The 12,132-nt window shown below is 38.2% G+C and overlaps 1 long non-coding RNA gene across 1 annotated transcript; it reads left to right on the forward strand.

Moving 5' to 3' along the window:
• The first annotated feature begins 615 nt into the window (after nucleotides 1-615).
• On the forward strand, nucleotides 616-6,049 carry LOC309617232. The gene is made up of 2 exons (XR_014237820.1): nucleotides 616-4,320; nucleotides 4,668-6,049. It is a non-coding gene; the product is annotated as an uncharacterized lncRNA (long non-coding RNA).
• Nucleotides 6,050-12,132: the final 6,083 nt, after the last annotated feature.

Here is a 12,132-nt window from a genome sequence, read left to right on the forward strand (position 1 = left end):
GGCATGGAAGAAAGGTGAATGTGGCTATAAAAGGGTAAAACGAGGGATCCTTGCTGTGGAGGAACCGTGCTGTTTCTTGAATGTATGTATCATTGTCAATGTTGTCAATGTCCTGCTTGTGGTATCCTGGCACAGTTTTGCAAGATGCTAGTGAGTACATTGTGGGAAATTTGTTAAACTGTACAATTATTTCTTACAGCTATGCATGTGAATCTACAATTATATCAACATCTTTTTGAATGATTCTTTAAATTCTAAAGTGCTTTACAATTTTCAGAAGTTTCACACACATGATTTCATATAATCTCATTATCAATCCTTTTTATTCCCTCTATATTGCCCCTCCCCCCTTCCCTCTCCCCACTGGTAACCACTAGTTTGTTTTCTGTATCTGTCAGCCTGCTTCTTTTTTGTTTTAATCACTAGTTTAATTTTTTTTTAGTTCCACATATAAGTGACATCATGTAGTATTGGTCTTTCTCTGTCTGACTTATTTCACTTAGCATAATGCCTTCCAAGTTCATCCATGCTGCTTCAAATGGCAAAATTTCATTCTTTTTTATGGCAGAGTAGTATTCATATATATATATATATATATATATATATATATATATATATATATATATATCCTTTTTTACCTTCATCTGTTGATGGACACTTAGGTTGCTTACATACCTTGGCAATTATAAATAATGCTGCTATGAACACTGGGGTGCATGTATCTTTTTGAATTAGTGTTTCTGTTTTTTTGGATATATACATAGGAGTGGAATTGCTGGGTCATATGGTACTTCTATTTTTAGTTTTTTGAGAAACCTCCATACTGTTTTCCACAGTGGCTGCATCAATTTACATTCCCACCAACAGTGTAATAAGGTTCCCTTTTCTCCAAATCCTTGCCAACATTTGTTATCTGTGTTCTTTCTGATGACAGCCATTCTGACTGGTGTGAGGTGATATCTCATTGTGGTTTGGATTTGCATTTCCCTGATAATAGTGATACTGAGAAACTTTTCATGTGCCTGTTAGCCATCTGCCTCTCCTCGTTGGAAAAATGTCTATTCAGTTCTTCAGCCCATTTTTTAATCAGCTGTTTGTTTTTTTGATTTTGAGTTGTATGAGCTGTTTATATATGTTGGATATTAACCCCTTACCAGTCATATCATTTGCAAATATTTGCTCCCATTCAGTAGGTTGTCTTTCCTTTCTGCTGATGGTTTCTTTTGCTGTGCAAAAGCTTGTAAGTTTAATTAGGTCCCATTTGTTTATTTTTGCTTTTGTTTCTTTAGCTTTAGGAGATGGATCCAAAAAAGGTATTTATGAAATAGTAATAATGAACCAAATTATTTCATAAAAGATATACATACATAAACTGAGTGATTTTTTTGAAGATGGTAATATATATTACATGTAATGTAACTGAATAAATGTATATACATCTATATTTATATCTTTCTGTCCATAGAGGGAAAAAAGAACCATAGAAAAGAAAAAATATACATATAAATATTCTGTAATGCTTATATAAATCAAAATAAAATGTTACATAATTGTTCACCTGGTGAGTACTAAGAGAATTATCTGACCTTGACATTCCAAACCTTCTCATTTGAACATCACAGAATTAGAAACATAAGTTTGTACTGTCTTCTTGCTTGGTATGTTTGTTTTCAAAATTCAGAGGGAAGGTGACAATTGCTCTAGATTGTGGCAGAAAATGTAAACATCAAAAACCATAATATTAAAAATGATGGTATAACTGACAGAGGGAGGCAAAACAAGGGAGAAGTGAAGAAGAGGTTTAAAGATTACATAGTAGGGAAACAAGGTGTATTCTCTGTAGCTGAGAGATAAGGAAGTTGTAATAGTTTATCACTTAAAATTATTTGTAAATTCCAAACAATAGCAACATGGAGGTGGTATATATCTTAAAGACAGGTAAATTCACTGTATTTCATAGTTTATAGTCAAGTATAATGAGAAATAGAGGAATAGACCATTATTTTACAATTGTGTTGGAACCACCAAAAGAATTAAAAGCAGAAATGGTCAAAATTATTAATCTCTGGGGAAAAGAATAGAGTATCAGTCAAGAAGCTTTCTTTAAATATGTTCTTCGCTATTTGAATATTAATTTCCCTTTGCAGACATTTAACATTAAAACAGCAATTTTAACACAGGAAAGAAAAAAACATTAATATGGGGAAAGTTTCCAGCAAGTGGTTTAGTGTCAAGATACAGTAAATAAAGGAAATGATAAGGGGATTAGGACAGAAGGCCTAGTTAAAACACAGTACTTAAAGAAAGTGTCTCATGAGTGTCAAACACATTTTATTTTTCTGAGAAAAAAGGAAGTGTGATTAAGTGGAAAATGACCTTAAAATGGCTTAAAGGAGTCTAGTCCTGAGCATTCTAACAAATGATCTGAGATTCTGTCCAAGTCATTTAATCTGGCTGGGATTCAGTTTTTTATTAAGAAAATAAGAGAATATAGTAAGGGTGTCTTCCCCCACTAAAATGTTCTTCATAGTCAAAGGAGTAAAATACTATGGACCTAGAGGGTAGAATGTTTGCAGTGGTAGCTACGGAAATGTTCTGCTCAGATCTCCCTTCAGGGCAGAACTTTCTGTTCCAGGCAAGGACTGCAGTTAGCTACCTGCCTCCAGCTGCTACTGCCTTCAGGCTCCACATCAGCTTTCCTGCCATAACCATGCTCTTCCTGGGCAGGCCTCACCAATGGCTGACCCCAGCAGAGGTACCAGGACTTGGCTATTTCCATGCAACCTTGGGCTCACCTCGTGGGAAATCTTTGCTTTGGATCTCGCCTTTGGATCCCCTGAGGAATTTCCAAATCTACATTGCAGTCAGAGGTTCTCCCTGTCCAATCCTGCTTCTGTTGGTCTTCCTTCTCACAGGAAAGGGTGCACACCATGGTTTGGAGCTTTCCCTGCTCAATCCTACTTCCATTTTCTTTTATCTTTTGAAAGCATTACCAATCAAAAAACCTGTTGTGTTCCCATCTCCATCTCAGCACCTGCTTCCCAGAGGACCCAGCGAATACAGTGCCTTCTAACTTTGTTTCTTCTGTGGTCAAAGTTCTTCAATCAGATTCCTAAGGATGCACACACTTCAACTCTTCAGTTGTATGCACATATGCATGTATGTATTTCGGATGAGTATACATGAGCATATTTCTATATATTTCCTTTAAAAAGTTCATGTATTTATTTCTATGCATACCTATTCCAAAATCACTCTCTTCCACATAGGCAGTCATTTGGAATATTTAGCGCATATCTTTGTACTAATGTATAAATATGTGCTATCTAAGAGAAAAAAATATAATTTTTAAGGAGTGTATTTCAATAATACACTCTCAAGATACAAGTCTCAGAGAGAAAATGATGCTCCCGCTGATTACATAAACAATTGCTACCTCAAAGGTAACAAGGGATAGGAAAGTTGGTTTTCAGTCTGTTAACAGTTAGCTTTTTTTCTAGGCCAGGTTTCTTCTTCTATTGTTAAATGTGTGTGATTTTACCCCTCCATTTTCATCCTTTCCATCTCATTTTAGGTGTCTCCCTAGGAAAATACTGAACATTTTGTGCTCTTGTCAGTAGTACATTCAGTACTTTGACCTATTGCAAACTTTCTTTATTTTCTGTTTAAAGACTGCTATTAATTGAATCAGATCTTGAACTTCACTTTGAATGAAGAAGATTTTGCTAAGAGTTCTGCATCGTCTTTGATAAAGACTGCTGATTTTCAGCTTTTATTATAACCTATTTCTTCTGTCAAAATGTCCTTTAATACAGACTATTTTTAATCTCTTTAAATTAATGAATCTCGTTAAATGGCTCTTAAGTAAATCATTTTGATAATGGTAGATAGATATTTTTTGTGCCCCAGATGAACAGTTTAAGATAGTTTCTTTTTTTCAAAAATAAGATAAAAAATGCCATTCCCAAACCACATTATTTTGTGTCTCCCTGATGAATACTTCCTAGTGCTGGTTTTCTGGTCTGTGACCAAAGAGTGATTTAGTCATTAAGAAAAAAATGACTTAGATACACATCAAAGAACAAGACCTCAGGGACAGAGAGGTTTAGGAAATTCTTATATTTTTGGTCTGTTACACTCTTTTATCAATTCTGTTTCTAGCTTTGTGTCTCTTATTACTTACTGTCTTTCATACAATGACCAGTTGCTTTTTGTTAAACTAAAATTTAACTACAAGATGATCCTCAAAATGTACTCCCAGGAAGTCTTTGCTTCTGACCCATGACTTCATTTAGTACTGAAGACATAACATTTTTCATGGTATCTACTTTTTTTTTTTTTTTTTTATAAATGTATTTTTTTTTAAACGCATTGTTTACTTTGTTTATTTATTTATTTATTTATTTTTGGCTGTGTTGGGTCTTCGCCTCTGTGCGAGGGCCTTCTCCAGTTGCGGCAAGCGGGGGCCACTCTTCATCGCGGTGCGTGGGCCTCTCACTGTCGCGGCCTCTCTTGTTGCGGAGCACAGGCTCCAGACGCGCAGGCTCAGCAATTGTGGCTCACGGGCCCAGCCGCTCCGCGGCATGTGGGATCCTCCCAGACCAGGGCTCGAACCCGTGTGTCCTGCACTGGCAGGCAGACTCTCAACCACTGCGCCACCAGGGAAGCCCTCTACTTTTTTATTTGTACATTTTAATCTATTTGGAGTACATTTTGTTAGAAGTCTGAGAGCATGTCATATTCTGCCCTTATCACCATTCAGGACTAAAGGTGGGAGTGGGGTAGTGGGTCAGGTATTTGAGTTCTTTGACCTTGATTTTCTTTTAAACAATAACATTTTTGAACAGAATGTTCACATATTTTGAATGGCCATAGGCTTCAACTGCTCTTCACTTTCTCTTCCAATTATCCCTAATCCTTCAAAAATCTATGTGTATATCACACATTGTAACCACAACTGATGGAAAACACTTATAAACAGGAATGTCCAGAGATGTATGATACTTGGGCACTGCAGCCCTGCTCAGGGCAGGAACTCTCAGAAGGGAAAAGGCGGAGAGAAGTGTTATAAAGGAAGCCAGGAAAAGAGACATACATGGTAATAGCAAAAGGAGGAAACAGGAAGAAGATCTTCACATTCTGTGAGGTTTGGTTCTGCATCTTTCTTTCATTGTGGTTTCCCTAGGATACAGAAGGCAGTGAATAAATCTTATTTATTTGAATGGAATAAGAGGTTGAAAGAATGAGTAAGAAAAGGAGCAAAATGTTCTAGAAACCAAGGCAGCAGTATGACATTCCTACTGGTATGTGTATGTGTTTGTGTGGGTTGAGAAAGAGGGGTAGGGGGAGAGAGAGAAACTATTTTATTCTGAAACCCATGCTAAGCAGTGAAACTCAGAATATGGTGAGTAGGCAGATATTTGGCATTCTCTGGGCTTTATAACAGGAAATAATAGTGATATAGATACCAGTTACTCCCCACACCTCACAGGGCAGAATGTGCAGAGTTTCACTACTTGGAAGCTAGTTGTAAGGCCATCATAGGAGAGACAAAAACCTATTCCTTATCCTCTTAACAGTATTCTGGATCTTCAACTCAACAATTATTGAAATTTGACTTAGTTTACAGTCTTAGACACAAATGGACAGGCGGAAGAAAGCTTACGAAGAGAATAAGCAAGATCAAACCCTGCTTGCTTGCAACTTGAACACTATCAGGTCCCTTGCCCAATGGGTAATAATGGTTAGGTCATTCTGGTCCATGTTTCACAGCACTGGGATGGAAGCCGCTACTTTGACTAAGGAGGGGAAGAGAATGCCAGCAGCTTGTTTGAGTCCTAACACAGAGTGGATTGACTGAGGGGGTCTTTGGGCTTAGAAGACCAATGATGGTTTTGAAAGGGTAATGTCAGGGCCAACTGAGGATCAGCAAATCTTTGAAGATGGGAACAAATATATATTAATAGAATCAGGGCAAAACATGGCATTTGTATTATTTTCAGACATGAGGCTGTATTTTAAAGTGATTCAGTTTAGGTGATATAGATAAGCCTAATTAAGTCAATATAGAGAACTTTTCACGTGACTATAGAATCTTGAGCAACAGGATCTATATATTTTTCAACGTCAATCTTAATCCATTAGTTCCACACCTCATAGGGAAGAGAATACAATAATTAAGTGAAGCTTCAGGGTTTGGTTTTGTTTTGTTTTTTGTATTCATAGGACTTTCAAATCACGTGCACTTTCCCAAAAGGTATTCAAAAAAGAAATTGCCATATCCTAAATGCAGCAATTCTATTTGTGGAAAGGGAAAAATAAAAAGTAAATCTCTTGTCTGCCCTTGGAGTCTTCACAGAATAACCTGTCATCTTCTTTTTTTTTTTTCTTTTCCCCCAGGTGACAGATTATCAGGAGCCTGTTAAAAAAGCCCAGGACTTTTGGGATTTCCCTGGTGGCACAGTGGTTAAGAATGCGCCGGCCGATGCAGGGGACACAGGTTTGAGCCCTGGTCTGAGAAGATCCCACATGCCACACAGCAACTAAGCCCATGCGCCACAACTACTGAGCCTGCGCTCTAGAACCCGCGAGCCACAACTACTGAGCCCACGTGCCACAGCTACTGAAGCCCACGTGCCTAGAGCCCGTGCTCCACAAGAGAAGCCACCAAAATGAGAAGCTCGCGCACTGCAACGAAGAGTAACCCCCATTCACCGCAACTAGAGAAAGCAGCAACGAAGACCCAATGCAGCCAAAAATAAATAAATAAATAATTTATTTAAAATAATAATAATTATAAATGATTTGGCAATAAATGAATTAATATGAAGCCACAGATGCACAGAACATTAGAGGTAGAAGTTGTCAAAAAATTTCAGCTCCTCTGCTTCAGGATCTGATATTATATAAACCCTTCCCCTCCTGCTCCATCCTTTCCTTCACACTGCATAAGAAAGTATAAATTCTGGGCAAAAGAATGAGCCTTTCCTTTAAGAAACCATGAAACTTATGATGAGAAATGCTAATTTAGGTGCCTTATTATTAATAATTAACAGGTTAATTAGTTAATGAGGCTGTTAAATAGGTTAACGATGCCTATTAACAATTAATAACCAGGTAATATCAGAACCAGATTTAAGACTGGAATCCCGATCTACCAATGTTCAAGTCAGTCCCCAGAATGTTATTAAGTTGTATGCATCCTGTTTCTGTAAAGTAATCTGTTCTCCATCTCTTCTATGCATGCATTATTGGCAGGGGAAAATATACCCAGAAATGGCCACTAACACACTGATGGATGGTGGCTCTGGTGCTAGAGTTTAGGATAACTTTTATTTACTGCCTTACACTTTATAACTTTTTTTTGTTTACAGTACCTTTCAATGGGTTTATATTGAGAAAAATTCCTATGAATTATCTAAGGGTTACCAAGGAATTAGCACATTGGGCTAGGGAGGTAGGTGTTAAAAAGAAAAGATACACAGTACTTGAACAGGGAGCCCAGAGCATGTTTGGTCACTAATCTATCCACAGACCATTACATGGGCAAATTAATTCTTAATTCTCGAATGCACTTCCATCCAAGCCTGCCTCTACAATTTGTCTCTGTGAACACACAGGCACACATTTTCCTTAATTAAGCATGGCTTTGGTATAAAAACACCAACACAGTGAACATTTTTTTTTTCATTGTAGTTTAAAATGTCAGGGATCCTGCATTAAACAAAAGGATTAAAAAATGATGGTGAAAGTAGATGCAAAGCAGAGGATGAGCTTGGGAATCACACTGGTAGGGTTTGAATTTGGGCTCTTGTGCTCACTGACTCTGTGACACCAGGCAGGCCATTAAGATCTCTGAGCTTCAGTTTCCTCATCTTTGACATGACGATGACAACGTACACTGCAAGCGCTCTCATGAGAGTGAGATGTACAAGTGTTAATTTAGAAGGGCTACTGTGGGAATCCAGTGAAAAGTCCACTGTGTGCTGTATGTGTGGTGTAGGTCGTTATTTCTCCACGTTACAGAAAAGGATAGAGAGGGAGCGGGTGCAACGCCAGCATCACTAAACCAGACAGTAATGAAGCCAGTGCACAGACCTTGGTGTTCTTGTTCTAATCTTCTCCAGGAGGCAACACAGATGAGTAGTTGAGAACACAGCTCTTAAAGTTGCAGCCTAGTCAACTGGCAAATCTTTTAGCACCTTGGAGTTTCATCTACAAAATGAGGACAACTCTGTATACTTCATTTGGTCATTGTGAAAATTAAGTAAAATATGATTTGAACTTTAGTTTAAATATATTAGATATTTCTCTTCTGACACCAGCAAGAAAATGCTAAGGGGTTAACCCTAAGGGGTTATTACAGCCCCTCTTATTACAGCCCTTGTATTATTTTTCATAATGTCTCCAATTCTTAGATGTAGGCCTGGTGACCAGGAGGCATTCAATAAGTAGTTACAGGGACTTCCCTGGTGACACAGTGGTTAAGAATCCGCCTGCCAATGCAGAGGGGACACAGGTTAAAGCCCTGGTCCGGGAAGATCCCACATGCCGCGGAGCAGCTAAGCCTGTGCACAACTACTGAAGCCCACGCACTCTAGAGCCAGCAAGCCACGACTACTGAGCCCTCATGCCTAAAGCCCTTGCTTCGCAACAAGAGAAGCCACTGCAATTAGAAGCCTGCGCACCGCAATGAAGAGTAGCTCCCACTCACTGCCACTAGAGAAAGCCCATGCGCAGCAACAAAGACCCAATGCAGCTGAAAATTTAAAAATAAACAATAAAATTATTTTAAAAAGTAAGTAGTTACAAAGTGATAAAATGAATGAATGATGAGAATGGGGTCCCTCTGCTTTTTTCTTCCATATTAACATTACACTCTAATTACCCATATTCTTTTTTCTCTGTTGTCATGTTTTAAGTCATGTTCAGACTTATGCCCCCATTCTTGTCCCCGCTTTCAATCATAGTAAACAAGGTCAATGTTAAACATGGTGGTTAAGAGCACAGTATCTGGAGTCTGGCCTCTCAGGTCCATTCCCAGATCCACCAATTAATAGCTGTGTAACGCTGAATTATTCACTTTACTCCCTAACGGTCAGTTTATCAAAGATTATAGTAACTGTTTCAGAGGCTCATTTGGAGCATTAAACACCCTGATATTTTTAAGGTATTTTGCATAGCATCTAACACATGTTAAGTGATGAAAATATGTTGCCTATTTTTAATTTTTTTTTTTTTTTTTTAGCCCACACCACGTGGCACGCAGGATCTTAGTTCCCTGACCAGGGATCGAACCCATGCCCCCTGCATTGGGAGCACAGAGACTTAACCACTGGACTGCCAGGGAGTCTCAAATGGTAGCTATTTTTATTATCATCCTTATTATTACTTATGTCACACTAACTGTCCCAGAAGACCTGTGCCTTGGGCCCCATGTCCCACATCTGTGCAGAGGAAGATACAGTTCTTAATAGCAAAAGGATTCTGCTGGCCTTCAATGCCATTACCAAGTCCAATTTAACTGGGGATTTCTGTCTTATTGATGGAAACATCATCATTCTCAGGTGTTGCCTGAACTTGTGTGGTCCAGGGGATTTCGAACAAGCTCCCTGATTTTAAGAGGGAATTGGAAGACCAAACAGGAAATGAAAACCATACAGTGTGTTATTTAACCCAAACAGACACTTTCACTGTCTTTAGAGGGAGAGAGTAAGCACTATGGATATTTAAGGGTTGTGTGTGTCTTGATGAAAGTAGTTAGGGAAGAGGGGAGCTAAGTCATGTGCTATATTTATCTTGGTATTTTATTCTGTCAAATCCTCCAACCACCCTTGCAAAACTGATACAAGTGCTTTTATTTATAAAATGGAGATAATACCAAGCATCAGAGAGGTTAAATAACCTGCCAAAGACATCCAGCATTTAACAGCAGAATTAGGACTCACACTCAGATCTGGCTGATGCCAAAACTCATCTTAACATAAGTAACAATACTTTTTATTTAGAAAGTGACGCATGCTCATTTTAGCAAATTTAAGAAATGCAGATAAAAAGAAAAGTCAAAATGATTTTGAATCCACCACTTAGAGATAGCCTTCTGTGTAAATGTACTCCAGGGTATCTTCAGCACACCACCCCCACCTCCCTTAACTACTGAGACCCTCATTTCTCTCATCTGTAAAATTGAAGCAAAAGCAATAGTGTTTCGTCAGCCCCTTACAGCTTTAAAATCCTATGATTTTATACCTCAATTGGTTTTGCTTTCAATTTTTAGTTCCATTAATGGAAAAAAAATGTATCCACACAGAACGATAGGCAGATTTCCATGAACAGTTCAATTCCTCCTGCACAGGGATGACATTAAGTCAGGGAAAGTGTCTCTTTGTAGGTTCCATGTCATCCCATCCATTGCTCATTTCCTGGACAGACTTCAGGTACCCACTGAGCATGTGGCTACATCATCTGCCCCTGGATACATTTAGGATGATTAGAGCAGGAAATAAGGGGAGAGAAAGCTGGCTTAGGTAGGTTGTAACATTTGTGGGTGTTAAAGGGAATTTGTTGAATATAAAACTGTTGACCAGCCTGGGAACCTTAAGAAGTTATTGGTTCAAATGCCAGTAGCTAATAGATTGATATTAATGCAGAAGCAGTGGTTAATCAGTCACCTCCACTTTAGATGTTCAGTCCTTCTGGTTTGCAGTATTTTCTTTTCTCCTGCCTCCTGACTACTGCACTGACAGAAAGATTAGAAAGTTACATAATTGCATTAGGATAACAAGGCAGTTCAGGGAAAAGCTGATACCCTGGCAGTATTTTTAGAATAATTTGAAGGAGCTGCCACTACCGTCTTGTTGAGAGCTATCTTCAGTTGTCAGCAGGGACAGAGAGAAGTGAGTCTATCATCTATTTTTTCAGATTACTGGGTACTTGAAAGATGGGCAGAAAGAAATAACAGGAAGATCAAGTGGTTTGGAAAATAAGGACATCACTAACACCTTTACAATGACTTACAGATTTTTGTGATTTTTTTTCTTTCTGTCAAGCACAAGATTTGCATTATTTTGCACATAGCATTTATTTCTTCTGTTACAAGTTTCCCCTCATTCCCTCCCCTTCTCATTTTTCTCTTACCTTTTCATCACACATGCATAAACACACATATCAAATGCATACACAAACACACACAAAGGGACACAGAGATGCAATCATATAGAAATGCACAGACACACACACACACACACACACACACACACAGATACAGAGACACACCCCAGACTACAGAAAGATGTATTTTACTTGAACAGACTCTACACGTATGATATACATATATACACACACACCATCCTGAGAATGTATCTTTCCAAACTATTTGTAATTTTCCATTTCTCTCAGCCTCAATTTCACCCTCTGTAAAATTAGGATGAAATGCCATCCTACCGGGATTGTTATAAGATTTCAAAATAGTTTAAAACTTTTGAATTGAAAGTGACAGAAATCCATAGTGTACTCTACTTAGCAAAAATGGGAAACTTTTTGTGTTGAAATGGATTTGTTCCACAGCATGGATGGACAGGAATGGTTGGGCGTTAGGGACATGTGTAATGAGAGTTTGGATACTGTCAAGATTCTCCTTCTTTCTCTCTCTCTCCACATATACCTCACATATATGATTTTCTGCAGTGGTGAAGACTATTGCCAGAAAATAACATGCAAGGTTATATTATCCAATAGTAGTTCCCTATAGAATTCAATAAGGTTTCCATAATATAAAAAGTAAGCACTGACAAACTCCCCTTTCTATCATCCCCTTGCCCTTTTCAGGGTCTGCTCTAATCTCCAAGGTGATCTTCACTAGGAACCATTAGCAACTGCTGTCATTCATGATCTCTTCCTTCATGATTTCTATTGAAATAGAAATATAATAAAAGGTAAGAAGAAATAAGAAGGTAGAGCATTTTATTCATTGGGAATTATATGCAAATTCTCACAGAAAAAGCAAAAAGAGAATAATGCCGTGTCCTAGATCACTGACTCCTTCAGAAGCAAGGAAAGATAGGGAGCTGGAGTTTTAAGGTGTTTGCTGATCCAAGAATCCAAGAACAACTAGATATGGCTGGTAAGTGGGAA

The sequence above is a fragment of the Balaenoptera borealis genome (genome assembly GCF_965194805.1).
Source record: "Balaenoptera borealis genome assembly, chromosome: 19".
Lineage (NCBI taxonomy): Eukaryota > Metazoa > Chordata > Mammalia > Artiodactyla > Balaenopteridae > Balaenoptera > Balaenoptera borealis.